We start from the raw sequence: 24,667 nt of genomic DNA on the forward strand, positions 1-24,667 counted from the left end.
AGTTTTGTTGGTATAAATCATTTTTTTTTCTTAGGAAAAATGAAAGAAAAATTGAGAAATTTTAAATAATTTTTCTCAATTTTTTGCAGTTTTGCTTTTTCTAAAACTTAGACAAGTTTCTTAGCCTATTATGGCTTGCCTATTGTTTTGCGAGCGTGTGGATACCCTGTTGGCAGAAAGTAATTTTTCTTTGGATTAATATGCTTTTGTATTATTTAAAAAAATTATTAATTTTTTCCAGGTTTTTAGTGCAAGTTGTTTGTAAGAGCTCTTTTTTCATTATTTGGCTTACAGTGTTTTTAAAGAATTCGCATAAAAGGTTTTAGTAATTACTAGTTGTTTTGATGAAGTAATGGCAGAAATAGTTATTTCGGGATCTCAATTTATGACAAAATTTGATAATACAAAATTTGATCAGATTTTTAATCATATTTTAACAATTTGATTTTCTTGTTTTTTCTTTTTTGTTTTATGGTTTTGTCTGATGATAATCATAAATTAGTGGAGGCACGGTTTGTGTGATGAGTAGTTGGATGGAGTGTAAATGGAATTCTACTTCGAGTCGTTTCCGGAATTCTTCCGGCTATGTTTTTTTTTTAAGATCTGTTCACTCATTTTCATGATTTTTGAAGTCAAATTGGAGTGGTGATTTTGGTCACGCCGAAACAGGAAGTGGAGCGAAAAAGCGAGTGGTTTTGCGGCGTCAATTTTTTTCGCTCAAATTTTAAAATAGTGTGAGAAAACGGTGTTTGAACAAGAATTCGCTTTCTCGCTAGTGGTTTTTTGTTCACATGCGGCAATTTCACTCTGATTTTAACTGTTTTTTCGATTTTTTGGATCGGATTTTTTTCTAAATTGTGTTGCCAATCCATTCACAGCTCATTCCAGGCCTAGTTTTTTATTTGAATTATACTGTCATTTCTCGCTAGTGGTTTTTTGTGGGTTTTTTGATTTTCTGTTTTTTATTTTTATCTGATTTTTTTAAAACGGTTTTTTCAATCCATTCATAGTCCATTTTAGGTCTAATTTAGTCCGTTTTTCTGTTTAGAAAAACGGATTTTTAGTCCGTTTTTCTGTTTAGTCAATGAAATTTCTTTGAATTGTACGTCAGGACTTGTCCTGCTATGTTTTTTTTACTTCGTCGAATAAAAAAATGTGTTGCTTTACCTCATTTTGCCGCTTTTTCAACATTTTGCGTGAACTCTTTTTGATTTCTCTAGGCTAGTTTCTCTCTTCTCTCATTCTGCTAAAAGTGATTTTGAAAATCAGTTGCTCAGCAAGGCAATTCAAAATGAACAGAGTCAGTATAAAAAATTGAAGTCAGAAGTAGAGACGGGATAAACCCATAAAGCCCAATTTTAGATGCCCGCTATTTGAACATCGTTCCTATAAGTTTTAGTTACCATCTCTAATGCTTATTGGTATTGATAGTAACCCTGTAGCCTCTCTCTAAGAAACAGAAGTATGCTCAACTACGAAATGCCATCAAAATAAATCGGACTTAATGTTTTTGTACAAAAAATCTTTTTTCTTCAATAACTTCTATTCTTTCAATCCTAATCATGCTTATTGGAATCAACGGCGGCTTTTTTCCGGCAATCTGCCGGGTATTTTTGGAAATTGAAGCCCTGGAAAGTTTTGGCGATGTTTGGTCTCAGTTTCAGCTCTCGAAAAATCAGTGAACTGTGACGACAAACTGTGAATGGTAACAACGGCATGGTTGCGAGCACTGACATAAGAAATGCTTTGAATCATAAATAATTTTTGGCCTTCATCTAAATCACCGCAGACATCCAAGTTGTCGAGCGCAGATTAGGAGCCATAAAATTAATTGCTCTCGAATGAGACGCAATTTTTGTAAACGTGTGTATTTATGCAAATTTCTTGCTTGACTTTTGCTCTTCTCAAGTGACCTTCACGCACTTCTCGATATTTGAGTGATTTCAAATGCTCTTACTCTGAAATAAAGTTTGTTGTTCAAACAAAATCGATTGTCAGGGACTCGATGAAGAGGCCCTGATAGTCGAGTGGTTAGTCCTGTCGTCGAGATTGGAATTGGAGTCAGGAGGTCCAGGTTTGAATCCTACCATCGGTTGATGTTTTCGCACGCATAAAGAAAACTTCAACTAAGATACAGCCCTTCACCTAAACTGCCCCGCCTGTCATTCGAGAGCAATTTTTTGACGTTAGTCGGGTTATGTTTAAGATTCCATTCTTCGGGGAGCTCTGTTAAATCCTGCTGCTCTTTTTAAATTTGTTTTTTAATTGGCTCTAATTTTTTTCTCTGATGGCTTTCTTTTCGTTGTACTGCTCTTCGGAAGTCAAACAAGAACCTAGAAGCCTATTATCATCTCTCCTGTATGGATTGTACAATAAAAACAGTTGGAGGATGCAAGGCTTCGCTGTCTCCGAAAATCCATGCTCAACAAATGTTACCATTCCTTGATGCGTTTGGTTTCTGATTTTTGAACACGAGAGCCGTAAGTGAATTTGGTTGAAATATTAAAGGATTCTTCACTGCTACTGTCTCCGTTCTCCAAGTCTAATTTCTGAGAATTAATATTTTTCTCCGACAGGAAACGTGTTAGACAAAACGACTCGTGCTGTGCGGTCTCAGGAGATAACGCATCTTCGGGTTTTTCAGATGAATTTCTTTGTCTATCTTGCATCTCATCGATTGCTTCGCTGGCTTGTAATATGTAGCTTGTTCATTGTGGCAACTTGTATTGATGAAATCTATGGACCTTCTTGTGTAGCCCAATGGCTGTGTTAACATCAGAAACAAAATTTTGATTTCAATTTGGGGCCCTTGGGCAGATATTTGTCCGAGTTTTTCACATTCTTTACGCCGCATTTTTTGGATCGACAGTCACCATCTGCTTCCTTTTTTCAGTTATTTTCATTACTTTATTTGACTTTGTCCTCTAGTCGTTAATATACCTTATCACAGCAATATATCTAGTATATAGTGCTTATCAATAATTGATTTGCTCTTCACGCCAAAAAATCATTAAGTTGTACGCGTTCATCATTACTGAATTTGGCTGCCTTTCCAGAAAATTTAAGCGTATTGAGTGCAGCAAAAAATTTGCTCACTTTTTGCAGCAAGATATTTGCTCAAGAGAAAGAGCACTTAACTTTAAACTGAAGTAGCAAGAGCCTCCTAAGCAAACCGTTCCCGAATTTGAGAACATGCTGATAGTTTTCATGCAGTAGTTTTATTACCTTATTCAAAAGCGTCCCAAAATGAACGTAGCCATTTTAAACTGTTTATTGAATTTTCTGAAATCCATATCGGCAATTTTTTCGCTTTCCAGAACAGTTCCTGCGACGTAAATGTGTCTGGTACTTTCGTGACATTTTCAGATATTTCTCAGCTAAGCAAACCCCGTCTATAAGTGGCACCGTCAGTGAAGTAGAAGTGTTTTTTGATGTAATTTTTGATTTTTTCCTAGAGTGAATACAATTGTCTGGTTGTCTTTTTGACAATGAGCATATGAAGATGTTAGTATCCTCGATACCGGGCTTCAACTCATCCATGTTTGTCAGTGTCTTCACTAATCTAGCTGGCCCTATGTTGTCGGTTTGAGAAAAACCAGACAACTTTGTTTGTATTCGTAGAATTTCACAATAGCAACAGGATCATTATTTGAAAATTTCAATTTCTCGTGAGGTGGTATCTCGTGCAATTGTCGGTTAGGAGGATAGGAATTTTTACGGATATAGACCTTTGTGCAGGGCGCGCTTCAGTCTCAGAAGGGTTGTTACCTTCCGCAGTCTTGCAAAATTGTACCCTTGTTACTTATTAAAAAGTTGCCCTTTTCTGCTCCCCATCGCGAGATAATTGTTTTCCTCGTACACTACTTATTACAAAAATTAGACATTGAGAATACTTTTTGACTCTGCATTTGCTTAGAGATGCCTTCGAGTGACGTGCAAATATTCTATACCTGTGCGGCATTTTAAATATTCTTTGTCACCGTTAGTAGTAATATAGTGAGCTACACTCCCCGGGGGGGGGGGGTGAGGTCCCCCATGTATTAAGATAGGGTATAGCGTATTTTTCGGGATTTGGGACCTCCCTAACGTATTAAGATAGGGAATGAATTAGCATGTATTAAGATTAGGTATAGGGGCGTTAATGTATTAAGATTGGGTATAGCCGCCATGTATTAAGATTAGTTATAGCCGGCGACATGTATTAAGATTATGCGCCGACATGTATTAAGATTAGTAATAGCCGCCGACATGTATTGAGATTAGTAATAGCCGCCGACATGTATTAAGATTAGTAATAGCCGCCGACATGTATTGAGATTAGTAATAGCCGCCGACATGTATTAAGATTAGTAATAGCCGCCGACATGTATTGTGATTAGTAATAGCCGCCGACATGTATTAAGATTAGTAATAGCCGCCGACATGTATTAAGATTAGTAATAGCCGCTGCCATGTATTAAGAGTAGTATAGTCGGTGCAAATGTGGGGGGTAGGTTCGGAGACGCTCCTGATAGGCTGAAATTTTGAGGGGAAAAAATCAATGTTTGTGTAGTTATTAAGTGTTTACTTGAGAACAATAGAATCGGCGTGGGTAATTAATTGCTGTAATTATGTGAGGGGTAATTATGTGACAGGTTGAATTTTGTTTACAACTTTTATGTTATTAAATTGTGAAATTAATTGGTGGGGGTTTTCAATTACCCTAGTTATCTGAGGGGTAATTATGTGACATGTTGAATTTTTGTTTACAAATTTTAGGTCAATTGCAAAGATTGTTCCCCTAATTGTTTGAATCACTTGTGTAACAAATGTCTTTTGCGCGCTCATTAATTGGAAAAAGTCAAGATAGCAAGAGGTAGTTTTGATCTACCGTCCTCTGGGTTATGGGCCCAGCGCGCTCCCACTGCGCCATCTTGCTAATTACATGCATATATGCATTATTTTTTGTACATTATTTGAAAAAAGATGTTAAATAAAAGAAAAAAACGAATTAAAATAGTATAAAATGACAGACACAGTACAAATTATGAGCATCAAAATACAAAATTACTCAATCATTTACAATAAATTGTATAAATTTCAATGAACATCAAGGTACACTTAGCCGAGTGGTTAATAAAGTTCGATAAAAAAAGTTTAGAAAACTCACGAGAAACAGTTACGAGAAACATATACTATCGACTTTATTAACTTCAGCTTACTAAATACCAAAATGAACACTACTACATATAGTTACTTATAAAATTTAACACGTGTACATCATGAATATTGTTCAAGTTGGTTTGGAAAAACTTAAATAGTTGAAATGCTGTAAAAATTGCGTAGAATCCACACAAATTTTGCATCTTCTGAAGTGGTCGATGTATTATTTTTTGGTACTTTTTACCTAAAAATTTGTAATGTGTTACTGATCGAGCCAGAGAATCCGCATAATGGTAACTTCTGTTGAGTCGAGCAATCAATATCCAATGTTCACCGACTTCTTTACTCGAAGCAGTGTTAATGATTGCAAAGCTGAATTTGGGTAAATTTGGAATGAAATCTGCTGGAAACGAACCAATGTATTTGAATTTTAGCTCAGGAATGCGTTCAATAATTTGTTGAAGAGATTGATTATCCATGACAAATAATCTTCTGTTTCAATTCGCAAGCTCCGTTTGAACAGGGATTTCTCACATTACAATCAAGTTGAAATGATTCGTTCTTTTCAATAAAGCAACAATCTTTAGATTGGGGAATTTTACGTATCAGATCTCCTGTAGATTTACTTACTCTGTCTTCACTATTACCTGTGACATCGGGATGAAAGATAATAATGATGATTAAAAGTCCCAGGAATACTGCACAAATAAGGTATACATATAAGTTTGGAGTAGGTCTACCCCAATTTTCATCCATTCCCTATCTTGATATTATAGTGTGGAAAGGGTTGCAACTGGGCGATGAAAGTACATATCCAACAAATGTTCCAACGCAGAAGGCAATAATATAAAAACCATAAAAAATTGAGAAGAAAATTAAAAAATCTTGATTAATGCAGAGTTCTTCAGACATTCTTAGCAACTGTTCCAAACTGATCAATTTTAACTGTTGAGATTCGTTCTCCGAGAACAATTAACTCGGTAACATTGGTTAACGGACGTTCAAAGAACATTTCTAAACGAAGACTTTCCCCACTGAGTTCAGGATAATGAACATTTTCACCAGCATCTTGGAGTGATGTGAGATCGAATACAAGCACATAATGATCTGTGAAGAAATCATTCGGTAACGCAGGAATTTCTTCGTTGAAGTTCATTGCCTTCATTGTTGTAACATAAGCTCTACAATTGTTGGTTGTATCAATTGAGACAACAGCTCTCCCCCCTCGAACAATTCTCAGCTCCCGCAGTCCAAACTTTCGATAATGAAAAGGATTTTCTTGAAAATGTCCGGTGAATGCTGAATTAGTGTTCATTGCTATTGCAATTCGTCTGATTGGGGCATTATTGAAAACATTTTCCTGAATAAATTGATTTTGTCCAGAAGGAATAATAAATGTTCGCGCAATTGTCTCCATAGAATTATTGCAAGCTGGTTGATGTGTTAGTTGATACTTGATTGTCTGGTGATAGACCTCATTAACGACAACACGTCTCGTAAAAAGTGAACAGTCAAGAACTCTAAGGGAAACATGTGGATTGTAGGAAATCATGTAAAAATTTGGTCTCGCTCGAATCAATTTGAGTCTAATTTTTGTATTTGGAAGTAATAATTTTTCACATTGAAATAAGTCGATTGCAAGTTTACCATATAAGGTAACCCCATCTTTCAACAAAAGCTCTTCTTCCCTATCTATGAACGGACTTTTTTCATAATCACTAGGATCCTTCTCAAATTCGTATCCATGACAAGCCAAAATTCCTTCATTATTCATTGTAGAAGCATTGAATTCATTGGATATCAGAGCTTTGTGGCCATAGAGTCCGTTAGAGTTGTACACTTGTTGATTGTTTAAATACACTTCGCAGTTGGAGAAAAGAGAGTGTAACAAGTTGTTGACATGAGTCAAATATTGTAAATCATCATCAGTGAAAGTCATACCCATATCTGGTTTTCCATGCTCCTCTTTTTTCATGAAATCGTCAAATAATCTTCCCTTTTGTAATCCAACTTTAATTTGTAAATGAATATCTCTCATATCGAGATAAATACTTCTATCTGTTTCAAATTCAAATTCAATGCTGCTTTCATCCAATGAAGTGCTGGGATAAACTTCTTGAATATGGGATGATTCAATTGGTTCCAAAACCGGAATTTTGTCAAAAATCTCCAAGCAAGAATTTGTAAAGTGTCCATAACGGAAATTACTGTCATTTGTTGATCTGGTATTCATTTTAGTTTGGTAAAAATATCCCTCCTAGTTCGACGACGTCGACTGATTTTTGGCGAGCGTTTTCGAATAATACGTCGTTTTCTAGGTTTTCCTCCTCCTAGTTGTTTACGTAAAGTTTTCTTTCCAACATCTGTGGCTGCAGATTTGAACTTTTTCCTTCCAGCTAATACATTTCCGATTTCTGGCGCAGCTAATTCAATCAAGTCAGCACCAACTCTTTTAGCTGCTGGTACAACATATCGTCTCAAAAAAGGAATTGCAGTTCTCCCAATTGTTTGTGCTAAAGCTCCAAATCCTCTTCCCCTTTGTCTTGAATAACCACGAAAATACGGTAAATCACTGTCTGCAACCATTTTTTGTAAACTTAATTTTAAAAATGATTGTCTGAAGCTCTTCTGAACATCAATACAGCTCTTGTTACACCTACTGAATTGAAGGGAACTTTTTCACCGTATGAGTCGCGGAGCTCAAGTTTAATGCTGTGGAAAGATTTTTTAAGAATTTTTTTAAATTGTAGATTTGGAAGTTTTGATAATTCATATATTGTCCAGTAGATATTATGTCTCCATTCTTAATTTTAGAAATAAACGGAATACATCTCAAAAGCGCGGCTTTTGTATCACCTACAATATTGTATTCAACAATATCGCTGTATATCATGAGAGTATGAATTCGAACAATATCATAGGGAAATTTAGGAAAATGTGGTCCAGCACCACTCATAAAAACACCCATTCCGTAAACAGCTTCCTCACACCCAAATACGTGACAGAGATCAGTACTGAAGATAACTAGTAACGAGTTTTCATTAGGAAGGCTTAGGGATATTCTCTGTGTAATTCTGTTGACTTTTAATTTGATTGGGGTTTTCTCATACTTTTCTCTTTCCTGAATTTGTTTGTTCATTTCGTTCACAATATCAGATATTGATGGATATAGTCCTGCATCAATTGTATAATAATCGGAAGGTTTTGTATCTGGAGTTGCAGCATCTAGATAGAAAAATTTTCCATCTGTAATATTCTGGTACAAAGATGGATATGATAGTTCGGTTATTGCCACCTCCCATTCTCCTTCAAGGTTAATCTGTTCGGGAAGGAAATTGGTAAAAGAACTCAATGTATTATTTGGATAACAATCAAAGGATGCGTTGGAAACCAGCTCTACCGTAAAAGAGTTCATCACTAAATGATACACTTTGAGAGCTCTTGTTCATAAAATTTTCCTAGTATTTCATCTCCCTGCTCTCCCTTGAGGTTGTATGTTGGAGGTTTGTACGTAGCAATCTTAACAATTTCAAAGATTTCACTCGTGAACTGTGACTTGTATCCTTTTCTAAAAGGAATATCGTATTTCGAAATTCGTACTTTATCCCCTACTTTAAACCGAGGTTTTTTGTATTGTCTGATCGGATTTTTGTAAAAAATTGATAAAAAGTCTTTGTTTTTTACCTCTTTTGGAGCTTTACCTGTAGATCTATTTACTCTACTATTCATTGTATTTAGGAAAGATCCCATTTTTACAAGGTACTTATGCCCGTTTTCTTCCATGAAGCGATAAATAATGTTTTTCAAAGATCTGATAGCTCTCTCAGCTACGGCAGCTTTTGTTTCACTTCTCGTTGAATAAATTTTAATTTTCTTTTCTCCACAAAATTTCCGAAATTCGCCACCAAACTCTGTTCCTTGATCAACCCATACTTTTTGTAGTATGTTGTTTTTTCGTAGCATTTTTTTGAAAGCTGCTACAGCATCTGTAGAATACTTTGATTTCATTGGTTGAACACGGACAAAACGAGAAAATACATCAACGCAGATTAATAGATACTTTACTCCGTTATTAAACTCTGACAATTTGTCCATAAAAGCTAAATCAAGACACCAAATTTCATTTATCCGCTTTGCAAATGCAGGTAATCGTCTAAAATGTCGATTTGCTTGACGGTATTTTGTATAGGAATTTTTAGTGTGGAGAAAGGAAATAACCTTGCCTCTTGATAAACCGCTCGCTTTTTGAAGATTTCTAACCGATCCAAATGCAGCTTTTCCTTCTTTGTATAATCGTTGAAGTTTCGCTTTTTCAGATTTTGAAAGGGATCCAACTCCCTCTGTCTTTGCTTTTGGCATCCTTGTTTACAATTTTGCTCGGACTTATCCCTGTAGCATCAAGTATTGTGTAATATATATCAGGAAATGCAATATTTTTTCTCTTCAATGCGTAAATAAAATCGGTAAATGCTACATTTGTATCTCTTCCATCCAGTAAAATGGAGTCACTGAGGGACAGCTTGATTCGAGGACATTTGAGTATTTGATCTACAACTGACTCGTTTTTGAATGATTTTGTGTTAGTGGTGATGTCCTTGTGAAGAGAATCTAAATTTTGTGGAACGAAGTTAACTTTTTCCTCACTCTCGTCCAATTTATACACATGTAATTTGAATTTTTGTTCGTAAAGCTGTTGAGGAATCAAAACAAACTGTTCCATTTCAAGAAAGACGGTTAATGATAGACGGAGTTAGAATTGATATAAGTTCTATTCCTTTCCTTGAACTTAAAATTGCTCTCCTTTTATTTATTCCAGTTCTTTTTAGAATAAGCTGATGAATTTCGTCTTGATACTTTTTTACGTCTCGTTTTTGAATATCTTGCAGTTCTCCTCTGAGCATGTTTACGATGCACTCGTTTAGGAACTGAATAAATTCTTTCGGACAATTTTTTAGGTAAGTTCTTTTGAAGTTCCGGGAATAACTTTGGAACGTTGTCAGAGTAGAGAGATGTTGTGTGCTCATCACTCAAAAATGTGGTCTGCTGTTTATGTTGTGGAAGGAAAAAAATTGAAGGAATCGATCCACTATTTGTACAAAATCGAAGAGAGTCGACTGTTTTGGGAGTTAAATCAATAAGTAAATGACCATAAGGAATAGAAGTTGCTTTGGTATACCAATCTTTTAATTGTGAACCTAATCCCAACTGTTGGCTCAGAGTGTTTATTTGCAGTACATCTCTAGGAGATTTGAACAAGACGATATGAGTATTTTGTAACTCTATATCTCTTCCTAATCTACTCTGATGAAATAAATTGTGTTTGATGTATATTGTGCTGAGTCCTTTATGTCTCCCAGCTGTTGCAATTTTAACGAAATCTTTAGAGCTGGAAATCTCCTCACAAGAATCGTCAAAAATTAACAGATACTTTGTTCCGTTATTTGGGAGGTTTTGAATAAACTCAAAGTCAACTCCTTCTATGAACTCAATATTTTTAACATCTTTAGACATTAAACCATAAAGAGATTGATAATGTTGATAGAAGTAGTAAATTTTGTCGAACTCTGGTTGAAAAGTTCCAATTGTTAACCATTCATGTATAAGATGAGATTTCCCAGATCCGCTTGGACCAACCAATGAAATAAAAATTCGTTCTTTTGTGGAAATTATCTTGTTCATAATTTAGGTGAAGGTAAAATATAACCAACTGTACTAGAAAGGATTGCAATCCAAACTGTTGTTTCTTCACACGTTGTAGCCAATGTTATTCGTACTATACAACAGACCAGAATTACGAGTATAACAAAAAATTGGGACAGAAAAACGACTAGAGACCTATTACAAGTCTGTCCAAAACATTTCCATGATTGTCGTTCCTGATTATTATCATCAAAGACAAAATTACCCAAATTTAATCCTTTATCTGTATGCTCAGTCATTTAAACGTAATCATTGAGACGATAGAGAAATTGTTTCAACTGAATTGTGATGTAAATAAATAAAAAAAATGAGATAAGCTTCTAAACATAAAAAAGAAACAAACAACAGCGACAGCCAAAATACTGTCTCTTCACAGGAATTAATAACAGAAAGCATAAAAAAGGAGAATAAATTCAAAATTAAGAAAAACGACAGAATTGATATGAAGAATAACTGTGTAACGCTAGGACAAAATTTGTTCAACTTTCTCATTTTTGAAGCAACTTTTCTATGTTTTGTAGGCGAAAAAAATGATTTTAAAAATTAATTAAAAGACAATATGATACATTACAATCAAAGTATATAAAAATTTTTACAAATATTAAATTTTGTCAAAAAAATTAAGAACCCAAGTTCCATAAGCATAAGCTTTCTTCTCTGCACAGTGCAATGTTTTCTTGTGTCGGTAGGGGTAGTTACTACATTCCCAGATTGTATCTTCGTTGGAAATCAACTTAGAGGCTTTTGGACATCCAAAATCGTCCAAATTTTCCACATCCTTACACAAATAATTGGATAGGATTTTACATTTCTCCAATCCTTTGGCAAAGTATTCGGTTGTAGGAGAACAATGTTGATGAATTATGTTTGGAAGATCTGAGTAATCAACTTTTCCATTATTCCAGTTTATTCCATGTAAATTCTTTGTGTTCCACTTTGCTTGAAATGTTGGCTTGTAGTCATTCGGTGGGAGGAATGTATATCCTAACACAATTCCGTCCTTGAAAATTCCCAGCTCCTTGACAACTGTTCCCTCCAAGCACTCAATATCAAACACAACGAGAGTCATCCTCTTTTTAGCTGAGATAATTGACAAATGATTAACAATCTAGTATTTTAAAAATATGAGGATGACAAACTTTGATGTAGAGACAAAAGAATAATCCAGTTATATGACCTAGAAGACAGGAGCTGGGTAATTGCGGCAGCATGTAACAATAACCTGGTCCTTCGTCTGTTGTTGTTTTCACAGCTCCAGCAGAATCATGTAAAATTGCATGTAGACGAAAAATTTTTGATCTAGCTAAGAAAAAGTCCAAAAGAGAGTTTCCATATCCAATTCTTCCTCCGTGAGGAAACTTTTGATCAATTTCGTCCAAATCGACATTTCGGTCCCAAATTTTACACGCTGCGAGAAAACAGTTTTTACGTTTTTCGTTCGTAGGGAACATTGAAAGTATGCTTCCGTAACAATTGAAAATGTTTACCAGAGTAACAATATTCATTAACTCTGAGTTGTTTCGTCCAAAATAATGCAAGTCTTTTTGTAATTTTCTATATAGGAAAGAAGTGTTGGTAGATGATCTACTAGATTTTTATACTCCTCTTTTTTCAAATCAATCTTTGTAAGAAAACTCCACTGATATCCGTTCCAGCGATGTTGAGAAATGGAAATTTCTTGTTTGTCAGAACGATATATTAGAGTTGTTCTGCGCAGCCCATTATGAATAACCCACTTGAATTCAGAAATTTGGGACTCTACGTCTAAATTATCCAAATTGGGAAAATTTTGCGCTTCAAGAACTGTATATGAATACCTTTTAAGCTCGTGATGTAACCTGACGTGAAAAACTTTTGATTTATCTCTGAGACTTAAGAAAATGTTTCTAGAGCATCCAATATCCCAACTCATTCTAAGAAGAAAAAAGTTTCAAATGAAAAAATGTTCACTGAAAGTCAAATACATATAATCACCAAATATTCATCATTCAATATAAAAAACATCATAATATTGCGCAGCAGTAGTTATTGAAATGTACATTGTTCAATATTAGAGAAGTCTTTAAGATTTTCAATGAGTTCCTTGAATTCTTCCATTTTATAGCTGACGTAAGTCACTTGCTTGAACTCATTGCTCTCTTTGCGACAAAATAGTCGGATCTGGACATAAACTGAAGCTGGATTGTCCTGAACGTACTGTATAAAGGTAACGTAGAGTCTTCGATTTTTTCCAATGCTGATCTCTCTTGTTTTGTGACATTGTTGCAGCACGTCTTCCATTTTTGGGTTCTTCTCAAATTGAGCTGGATTTTCTCGAATTTCCCAGTCTCCATTCAGCAGATCGTTCTTCAGAAGACAAAATTTCTTGAATTCGTAATCTCCAATTCTCAGTTGTTGGTACTTTTCAAATGTTCCACATTTATCTTTTTTAAAGACTTGAAAAGTTGGTTCCGAGTAATTTTGTCCATTTCTAAATATTTGGGACACAGTAAATCTCCCAAATCTGTTTGGATGAGAACCAAAGTCAATATAAAATGGGACGGAATCAGTACCCAATTTAGGTTGTGAATCTGTAAACATTGATGGAGCGCTCGAGTAACAAGGAGATACTTTGGAGAGAGACATTTACGTAACTTGAGTAAGCTGCGAGAAGTTGATTAAATGATTTGCTTAAAAAATTAAGGGCCTCTACAACGCAGAATTTCCTTTTATGCTAATGACATCATTGTTTTCGCACAATTTCCTAAAAAGGAAGAGAAAAATGTGTCTATTTAGAATTCTTCCTTAAAAGGATTTCTAATCAGAAATTTTCAATAAAGAAAACTTTTGAATCATTATAGCAAAAGAGTCTTTGTGTTTAGCACGTCTGTGTTGCATTAGAGAGAAGTAGTGACGAAAATATTTTGAACAAGTAAAACATCGAAATTTATTAATCCGCTGTTTCTTGAATTGATTCATAGTTCAAATGAGATTTTAAATTGCACATAACAATTTCATTGGTTTCCTTATTTGGAATTTGAATTTCTTTATAATTTATAAGTTGATTTCCTTATTTGGAATTTGGTTTTATTTATAATAAATAAATTAGTTTCCTTATTTGGAATTTAAGTTCAAATAAGGAAATCAATTTCTTTAGAACTAAATAATATTACAGAATGGCAGCAGTTATGTGTCAGGTTTTACCACACTTTTACAAAAAATTCTGTGAAAAGGCGTTGTTTATATCTGTATCTGTCAAAGATTATAGACCATATATTCTTACAAGTGAATATGTTGTTGCTTCACACAACAGTTTCTGTCCCCTGAAAACCTGTCGATATCACATTGTTCTCATTTCTTTCTCCATCGGAGACTTGCTTCAATAACTGGAAGATCTCTCCTATTTATATCAGACAGTTGATTGTTTATATACATTATATAAACATCAATTTTTTGGCAATATTTTGGAAGAATCGGGACTTGTCTTTACTCAGTTAGACAGAGCAGTACAACACAATTATGAGAACAAATATGTTGAGAAGTTACCTAGTGTGTCTAAAAAAAGATTGAGTAGAAAGAAGTTCAAGAGACATCTACTGCGCGCTGAACAAAGAAATGTAAGCACACAAACAATGGGATCTTCTTTTATGGACAGAATTCAATCTCTTAAAAACTCAAAATATGAGGGTGAATTGATAAAAATTGTTGACTGTTTGTTAGACGGCCATGGCTTAATTGATAATTCTCTGTTATATCTTGAAATTAGAAAGTAATAAATTTGTAATTGCATCACAATTATTTACATAGTATCAGTTTTATGTTTGGTTTAAAAATCAAGAAAATTCAATTTCTCTTTTCTTACAATCTTTTTCTTAAATGTTTAAATTGATACCTCTAATCTGTTAAATGTCAAGTTTTGTAACAAATTATTCTTTTAAAAGTCGAGTTTTCTCACAAAAATTTTTGTTAACTGTTGGGTTTTGGAACAATTTATTTTAATAAAAGTCGAGTTTTCTCAACGAAATTTTTGTTAAATGTCGAGTTTTCATTCAATCTTTTTGTTTAAATATCAAAAAACAGTTTCCAATTGGATACAATAAAGCGCAAATTTTTTCCTGATTTTCACCAGTTTACGGTATAATTTAACGCAAAAAAGGAAGAGATTTTTAATTTGTAAAATGACAAGTTTTCTTTTTCTATAACAACTTAAAAATCGAGTTTTCATACAGGTTTTTTTCTTAGAAATCAAATTTCTGCTCAGTTTTTTTTCTTAAATATCAAATTTTTGATCAAAAACTTTTGTTAAATGTCGGATTTTGATAATGCTATTTCCGTTAAATATCAAGTTTTGTAACGAAGTTTCAAAATTCAAAATTTTGTTTGATTATATCCTTGTGAACTGGTTTAGAAAAGAAAGCTCACATGAGAAAAATTATATTATAAAGAATGTTTAAATACATCACCAGGAAAATGTATAAATCAACATACAACTTTTCCGTTAAGAACGATTACAAATGAAGCTGCAAAATTGTACCAACTCGAATCTATTCAAACAGAGTTCTCACAACATACTCTGGTAAGTTTTGAATCTCATTCCCAAAAGGTCTAGAACGTTCAAATATTACTGGAGGATCAGTTGGTTGAACGCTGATTGAAGTTGTTGAATTTTCATCAGTCAGCAAAATTGGATTGTGCGCCGTTCCATCCTCTATGGAAGGTGTTGTCATTGATGGAGTAGTCGACATATCAGTAGAACCATAGTACTGTGCCGGATCAAAGTTCTGCTGTTCATTTGCTGTCCGATGTGCTAGTATCAACACTTAGCTCGCTCCCATCAAAGCTTGACACAGTTTGAAGCAAATTCCCTGACTCCTCCACTGAACTCAAAACTTGATTTACATCCGGGCTAGAGAACCAAGAGTTGGGAATTTGCCCTTCTTCCCAAGGGAAAGTATATTGAATGTTGCCAGCGACGTAGGTAGGTGGAAATTCTGTCCCAGCAACGTGGGCGTAGTGGTGCCCACTAATAACAGCAACCTCGTGTCCCATCGCTTGAGTTCCAAGCTGATTCTCCGTAATTGGAACCTGACCCTGATGATAGGTGTCGAACTGTTGTCGCTGGTGTTCAATAATATGCCACACAGTGATGGGTAAAGTCATTACAGTCTCATATAATCCGTTTGATAAGTCTTTAATACTTATCCGAGCAGTCTCCTCAGTGAAGGAAAATGAGTACAGAAGACTGTTGTTTTGCACAGTAAACTCCATTTTGTTCAGATGAGTTGATAGAAGTGGATTTTTTAGAAACAAAAGCAGTTTGTAAATGAACGTATTGAAAACTGTCAAGTAGAGAGTAAGTTAGAAAACAACAAATTTCACTTTATAGTAGGATAAAAAGAATATCTAAGTTAGAAACAGATAAACGTTACAACTGAAGTAAGATCTGTAGATAAGAAGAATGTAGGAACTCAATTGTATAAAGTTTTGAAGAATAGTTAGCAGGACGATGAGGAACAGAGGTGAAATTAATTTTGAGGAATAGAAAGAGAATGATGAAGTCTAACTTTGTCGCTCCTATTTATAGTGAATTCCGTCCAATAAGAACAAAGTAACCAAAGAAGGAAATATTTTGTAGAAAAACTGACGTTAGTAACCGAAACAGGAAATGGAAATCATTTAATGTATCCAAATATGGAAGAAGTTATAAAATGATGCTCGTATACGAAGCAGGAACATCAATGCGTGAATAGAAACCAAATATGGTTTTTGAATAATACATGTATCACATGATACGACTACTTGTTTACTAAATAAGGATAGTTCATTGGGAACGAAGTGACATAATTTACCAAAAATGTTAAGCTCTGATAAATTTGTTCAACTTCGTTAAGTTTTAAATCAATCTCGGAAAGTATTCCATTTTTGGAACAGAACTTTTGTATATATATATTTGGGAGCCGAATTCCAAATCGAATTTTTACTCCTTCAGAATTGTAATCTGTATAATAATGAAAAAACAACGCGCTTTGTACAGATGAAGTGATTGCTATGGGGTCAGGAATTGGAATACAGTTCGCTTGTGCTAGATTTCTGTACTGTTCTAAAATTTCGGGAACAGAATTCAAAATAAATAAAATTTCGTACTTGTTAATGTGTAGCTCTGACGATAAATCAAATGATTGTTTCGTTATATAATCATCATATTTGAATTTTTTAATGGAAAATGTTGCATATTCGAATCCTTTACTAAATCGGATTATTCTGTCATTCTGAACGCAAATGTCCAAGAAATTGTAGAAAAAATAGGAATCAACATCAATCTCGTCAACTTTGTAAGCATCGGCAATTCCTTCTTTCCTCTTATATATTTTTTCCAACAACTGTAAATGATTTTTGATTAACATTTTTCGCAAATGAGCAAAATTTCACGCAATATTCTGTTTATGTAAAAGAAAATTAAAATTAAGAAACAATTACACAAAATAAAATCGTTAATCTTCAGAATAATTTCTTTAACACGGGATTTCGATTGGTTGAGAGGTTCCAAGACAATAACGTTAAGTTGTAAAGTAAATATTTGTTCGTGAAGTATGGATGAATATTTGTTTTCGACATCTTTAACATTGTTGTAAAAGCACATTCATGTGCTAATTTCAATTTTCAATAGGACTAGATTTGTTTGCAAGCACCGAATTCTGTCAATTGCGGATAGACACAAATTTGAATCGCAGAGTTTGTTAAGATTGGAACAATTTGTTTGAATTTGTTGTGAGTCTGTTTTTGGATTATGGCTGGATGAAATATGAAAACTTATATAAAATGTAAAAGAAATGATTAAGAAGATATATAAGAATGATTTGCTATTTTTGAGTTTACTCCAAGGAATGAATTCACATATTTAAAAAGAGTGTTCTTAATTATTAAAGGTATTTGTAAATGGAAGAATCTGATTGGTTTATTCATTATGTTCTAGAATGTTCGGTTATGACAACAAGCTGCTTAAAATGGAAATCATAACTTTCCATATATGGAGTGATGCGTCATAGCTGCGTTCCCTAAATGTACAAAAATAATTTCTTTCATTCTCACTTTGTTATTGTCACAATTAGTTGCTCGTCACAATACCCGAATTTGTTTCATCTTGTACCAAAACAATGCCTTCTCTCGATAGAAATCTCCCAGTGAAATGCACAAAGTGCAACAAAATGGTGGTGAAGAAGAATATGGCAAGACACAAGCAGTCTTGTGTTAGTGGGACTCTATTTTGTCCCAAATGTCCACATTTCAGTACAAAGAAGAAAGAAGACATGAATTACCACATTGCTAAGCATCACGCTCCTAAGGATACAAAGCTAAGCACTATGTGTACTGTATGCTTGGAGGAGTTTCCGAGTTTCTATTCTCTTCAACAACACAAGAGGAGAAAGCATGGAACTTCAACAAAAGTTGGAACAAAATCGAGTGAAAAGCTTAAAGAAGTTCTAGAATCAGAGGAGCTGGAAAAGGACAACGAGCAGCTACAACAAGAACTTAGTGCTTGCCAGCACTTTTTTGACGATACTGAGATGGAAAATGGAAGACATCAAGTGTTCAACTTCAAGCTGTCCAAGCTCGATCCTCATGAAATTAATAAAAAGTTGAAAGAAGTATTCGAAAAACTCAACTGTGCAGCCAAAGTCAACTTAGCTCTAGGATTTATATTAAGAAATGTGGATACGGACGAGTATCGATACTTCTACGCTCACGAGAACAACACTTTCTTCGAGAAATCTCATCTACTCTGTTCCAAAGGAGACTTAGTCTCTCTTCAGGACAGGATTGAAAAGATGGATTTAGTGGAGACGTGTGCTCAGGAGCGGGAGAATACAAAATGGCGATTTGCTCTGACTACAAATGTAACAATATTTTGCGCTCTCCTAAAATCCATTCCAATGGGATGTATCGATGCTGTTCTTCCTGAACAGTTACTCAGACGACCAGATGTGAATTGTCTCGTATCGAATGGCTATGGTGAGACTTACAAAGATTATCTTTGCTTATTCCGAGCTATAGCTGTTCACTTATATGGATCATCGGAGCTTGAGATCAATGCAAAAAATTTGTTTAGTGCATTCCTCCACGAATCTGGACAAGACGCAATCAATTTCAGAGGGGTATCGATCGATCATCTTGTATTTGTTGAAAATGCGATAAAGCACAACATATTTATTTACGATATTGACATTGTAGATGGAGATTTTGTTGGTGAACTTGCGAGGAGAAGTATTGAAATGTATGAGAAAAATATTAATTTATTACTTTACAACAACCACATATGCTATGTAGATGATATCAACACATTCTTTAAACGATTCCGTTGTCCCAGTTGCGATACGTTCATTCAGAAAGCGGGAAATTTCAACCGCCATGTTAAAACGTGTAAAGATAGAGTACAGCATATTTACCCAAAGAGTGTGTATACATTGCGCGAGACCTTATTTGATAAGCTTGACGGATTTGGAATTTCCTACAACGAAGATCAAAAATTGTTCAAGAACTTGGGTATTTTTGACTTTGAATCGATATGTGTACCCTCCGACCAATTAAAAGATACAAACACAACCACTTGGATTGGAAAGCATGAACCAATCTCTGTCTCTATTTCCTCCAATTTAATTGATGAACCTGTCTTCCTATGCGATAAAGATCCGAAAGCTCTCATTATATCTTTTGTTGAAGCTATTGAAGACTTAGCAAACAAAAGTAAAACTGAAATGTGGACAAAGTTTTCCTCTATTGAAGCAGTAATCAGAGCACGAGTTAACGCAATTGGCGAAAATTTAATTAAAAGAAAGGATCAAAACGCTTCAACATTTGAGTGTGAAGATGAACGTACCGAAGAAGATGATGAAGCTGATATGTCTACGCAATTTCTCCAAATGCAGAAAAACCAGCTTTTGGACTTACAGCAGCACTTTGAGCGTTATGTGAACACTTTACCTGTGTTCGGATTCAATAGTGGAAAATATGATTTAAATCTCATTAAGTCCTATCTCCTACCCTATCTTATTCATGAGCGCGACATTCAACCTACTGTTATTAAAAAAGCAAATCACTTTGTTTCTCTTAAGTTTGGTGATGTACAATTTCTCGATATCCTCAACTTTCTCGGTGGAGCTACATCACTTGATTCTTTCCTTAAAGCATACAAGACAAATGAGACCAAAGGATTCTTCCCCTATGAGTGGTTTGACTCTCCCGAAAAGCTCGATGCAACTTTTCTCCCTCCTTACGACCGTTTCTTTAGCAAACTGAGAAACTATAATCCACTGGAGAAGGAATTTACTGATTTCACTAAATTGCTTAACAGTGGATTTTCTCAACAAGAGTCATTAAAAAAGTTGAGGTTGAAAAATGTTCCTCCATCTGGAATTGACAATTACAATTACCTGAAAGTGGTCTGGGAGCAAGAAAAAATGACTACATTCAGAGATTTTGTCAAGTGGTACAACAACAAGGATGTTGTTCCAACACTGGAGGCAATGCAAAAAATGATGGAGTTTTATCACAACAAGGGTATCGATATGTTAAAACTCGGATATACACTTCCGAACTTGGCTAATATCTGTCTTCACAAGTCAACAAACCACAAGTTTTTTCCATTTGTTGAAGCTGACAAAGATTTACATGACAAAATACGTGAGGATATGACTGGTGGTCCATCTATTGTTTTTACTAGAAAAGCAGTAGTTGATCAGACCTTCATACGAAACTCTGAAAGCCTTTGCCAGTCTATCGTAGGTATTGACGCTAGCCAACTCTATCCCTTTTCAATGTGTCAAGAAATGCCCACTGGACTTTACACTCGATGGGAATTTGATAGATTCTCAAAAATTCAGGGCTCGAACAAACAGATCTCGAACATTTGAGAACATGGTTATGTCATATCTTCAATCACAACGTTCCGAATGTAAAATTGAGAGCTACTACACAACCGGAAAACAGAAGAAGATTGATTGTTTTAGCGTAGACGGATTTTGCACACATTGTAATACGGTGTTTGAAGCCATGGGTTGTTACTTTCATTTCTGTCCTTGTCAGGAAGCTAAAGCAAGTCTCTCGGAAGAGGAAACACAGAGAGGGATTAGAAAAAGAGAACATGATGAATTGAGAAGAGATTACTTAAAAAGTAAAGGATATAAGATTGTTGAAATCTGGGAGTGTAAATGGTGGGAAAGTGTTAAAGAAGAAGAAAATGTCAGAAATCACGTGAGAAAGAACTTTCCTTTCAAATTACCTTTGAAGCAAGAGTCTTTACTAGCTAAAATAAGAGATGGGGAGATGTTTGGATACGTACAATGTGATTTGGAAGTTCCCACAGGTTTGAAGTACAAGTTTTCGAATTTCCCGCCTATTTTTAAAAATTTCAACGTTAGTCGAGCTGATATTGGGGATTATATGAGATTACGCTGTCGAAAACAACTTACTGAAGCAACCTCAGCGAATGCTAATTTCAAGTTTCAATCTGGAAAATGGAACAATTATTACTCCCCTACTAAATTTCTACATCAGCCTCGGTCTGAAATGTACAAGAATTTATAGATTTGTACAGTACACGCCGCGCAAATGTTTCAACACCTTTGTACAGTCAGTGGTAGACGCTAGAAGAGGTGGAGATGAAAATCTTGATTCCAGCGTTGTTGCTGAGACTATGAAATTATTGGGTAATAGCTCTTACGGTTATCAGATTATGGACAGAAGCAAACATACAGAAACCAAATATTTGAACGATGAGAAGACGCACAAAGCAATCAATGGGAAAATGTTTAAGCGGTTGAACAATGTCTCAAAAGAGCTTTACGAAGTTGAGCTAGCAAAATCAAAAATTGAACACCGCGAACCTATAATAGTTGGATTCTTCATACTTCAGTACGCTAAATTACGTATGTTGGAGCTCTACTATAACTTCTTTGACAGATTTTGCGACGTGGATAAATTCGAGGAGTTAGAGATGGATACAGATTCCCTCTATTTAGCCTTAGCTCATGAGAATTTGTATGATTGTATTCGACCTGCTAAAAAACAAGAATGGGAAGCATTGAGAAAGCAGGACTGTAACGACTCTTTCCAAGCAGATGCTATTCAAAATTTCTTCCCTAGAACATGTTGTTCTAAGCATAAGAAGCATGATAAACGGGAACCAGGACTTTTCAAGGAAGAATTCAGATGTACGGAAATGATTTGTCTTTGTAGCAAAACTTATTGTTGCTACGATGCACAGTCTGACAAATACAAGTTCAGCAGTAAAGGTCTCAATAAAAGAACACTAGAAGAGAACGGAGATGGACCGATGGAGAAATATCGACGTGTGATGGATGAAATTATCAATCTTACTTCAAATAGAGGGTTCAGAACAATAAACCATTGTGTTGCTACGTATGAGCAGACAAAGAAGGGACTGTCCTATTTCTACCCTAAGCGCATTGTTCAGTCTGACGGTATTCATACAGCACCACTCAACATATAACTTAAATGCTTTTACTATAGCACAATTCTTTAGTATTCTCTATTACATTTATACTGTGTCTGTAATTTTATACAATTTTAATTCATTTTTTTTTCTATCATTGAATTTTTTCCAATTAATGAGCGCGCAAAAGACATTTGTTACACAATTGATTCAAACAATTAGGGGAACAATCTTTGCAATTGACCTAAAATTTGTAAACAAAAATTCAACATGTCACATAATTACCCCTCAGATAACTAGGGTAATTGAAAACCCCCACCAATTAATTTCACAATTTAATAACATAAAAGTTGTAAACAAAATTCAACCTGTCACATAATTACCCCTCACATAATTACAGCAATTAATTACCCACGCCGATTCTATTGTTCTCAAGTAAACACTTAATAACTACACAAACATTGATTTTTTCCCCTCAAAATTTCAGCCTATCAGGAGCGTCTCCGAACCTACCCCCCACATTTGCACCGACTATACTACTCTTAATACATGGCAGCGGCTATTACTAATCTTAATACATGTCGGCGGCTATTACTAATCTTAATACATGTCGGCGGCTATTACTAATCTCAATACATGTCGGCGGCTATTACTAATCTTAATACATGTCGGCGGCTATTACTAATCTCAATACATGTTGGCGGCTATTACTAATCTTAATACATGTCGGCGGCTATTACTAATCTCAATACATGTCGGCGGCTATTACTAATCTTAATACATGTCGGCGCATAATCTTAATACATGTCGCCGGCTATAACTAATCTTAATACATGGCGGCTATACCCAATCTTAATACATTAACGCCCCTATACCTAATCTTAATACATGCTAATTCATTCCCTATCTTAATACGTTAGGGAGGTCCCAAATCCCGAAAAATACGCTATACCCTATCTTAATACATGGGGGACCTCACCCCCCCCCCCCCCCCGGGAGTGTAGCTCACTATATTACTACTACCGTTAGTGATCGGAATTTGCTTTGTTGACGAAACTGTCCGCCTAAGTGCGACAAATTCGGCCCGTTTTTACAGTTCTCACTGTTAAAGGCAAGTGGACAGACCTTCACAGGGTGCGTAGGTTAATGATTCGTTGGCAACCGGTGTTCAGTGCTCCTTCAACATTAGGGAGTTCAATTTTTCTCGTTCAAACCGCCTTAAACCTCAAAATTCCCTTCGTTCACTTATCTAGTTTGTTAGCAGGTCATATTCAATGCCGTTTGCTTTCCAGTTACTGTAAAATTGAACGTCTTACAGCTTCTTGAGTGGTGCATCGATGAAGGTGCGCGCAGCTTCAATCACTTTACGAAGTTTGCCGTACTCCTGATAACCCCACAATCGCAACAAACTTGGTCACCTTTTTTCTAGAAAATGTCAATAAGCTGATTCCGCTTAGCAACTAATTCTTACTCAACAGAATTCAATACTCGTCATTGTTGAGGGATAGTGTTCGCTCGAATGGCATTGACGACTAAATAGGGAAGGAGAATTTACCCTCAGGTATACCGGCTTCAGATCAGACATCACCTTTTTCCTTTGACGCTGATAATCTAAGGACGATCCCCAAAATCAATTTATCTCAGCCACGCACTCATGTTGACTAAATGGTTTAACCTGAAATCTGAAGAACAACAGATGATAAGAGATGCAAACCAGTTTCAGACGATAATTGCTAACAACGCGCCTCCATCTTGTCATATGTTTTAACCGTTCTGAACACTGATTTGCGTAAGTTTTAAAGGTTGAGACTTCTTAGCACTGTATTTTGGAATTACTTCACGACGTTTTTTTCCCGTACTCAGCTTTTCTGAAGCGACTTACAGCATCAAGGTAATTGCGGCGCTTGTTATCTCTGTTGGATAAACACTTTCTTGTGATCATTAAATTGCGCAGCCGATTCTGCCGCATTGACAGGCATTTCGAATTAGCTTACATCGGAGTTTGACTGGTGCTTTTCTTCTGATGTTTTTACGTGTTCAGAAAACTTATTGTACTGCTCTTGACGATACTGCTTGATGAGTTGTCAGTTGTAATTATACCACCTTTTACTGCGTTGGGCTGTAATACGGTTGTTACGGCTCATCTTCCGCCCTAATTCTTTGTCTAGATTTATTCGTTTTGGAATTAATGGGTTTATGTTGTTGACGATTCCAATCTTCAGGGAGCTCTGTTAAAACCTGCTGCGCTTTTTAATTTTAATCCCTAATTGGCTCCTACCTTTGATTTTTCTCTATGACTTTCACTCCGTTGTACCGCTCTTCGGAAGTCAAACAAGAAACTTAAATTCTCCAAGTCTAGTCTGAGAATTAATATTTTTGTCTGACAGGAAGCGTGTT

At 35.2% G+C, this 24,667-nt stretch overlaps 1 protein-coding gene and 1 non-coding gene across 6 annotated transcripts in view; one reads left to right on the forward strand and one right to left on the reverse strand.

The window, feature by feature from the left end:
- LOC142344853 (cold shock domain-containing protein E1-like) overlaps positions 1-24,667 on the forward strand; it is a 131,369-nt gene that overhangs the window by 94,064 nt on the left and 12,638 nt on the right. The gene's annotated exons all lie outside the window — the stretch shown is intronic.
- Trnam-cau (transfer RNA methionine (anticodon CAU)) lies at positions 4,847-4,918 on the reverse strand. The gene has a single exon. It is a non-coding gene; the product is annotated as a tRNA-Met (tRNA).

The sequence above is a fragment of the Convolutriloba macropyga genome, chromosome 8 (assembly GCF_964194025.1).
Source record: "Convolutriloba macropyga chromosome 8, txConMacr16.3, whole genome shotgun sequence".
In the NCBI taxonomy this organism is placed as follows: domain Eukaryota; kingdom Metazoa; phylum Xenacoelomorpha; order Acoela; family Convolutidae; genus Convolutriloba; species Convolutriloba macropyga.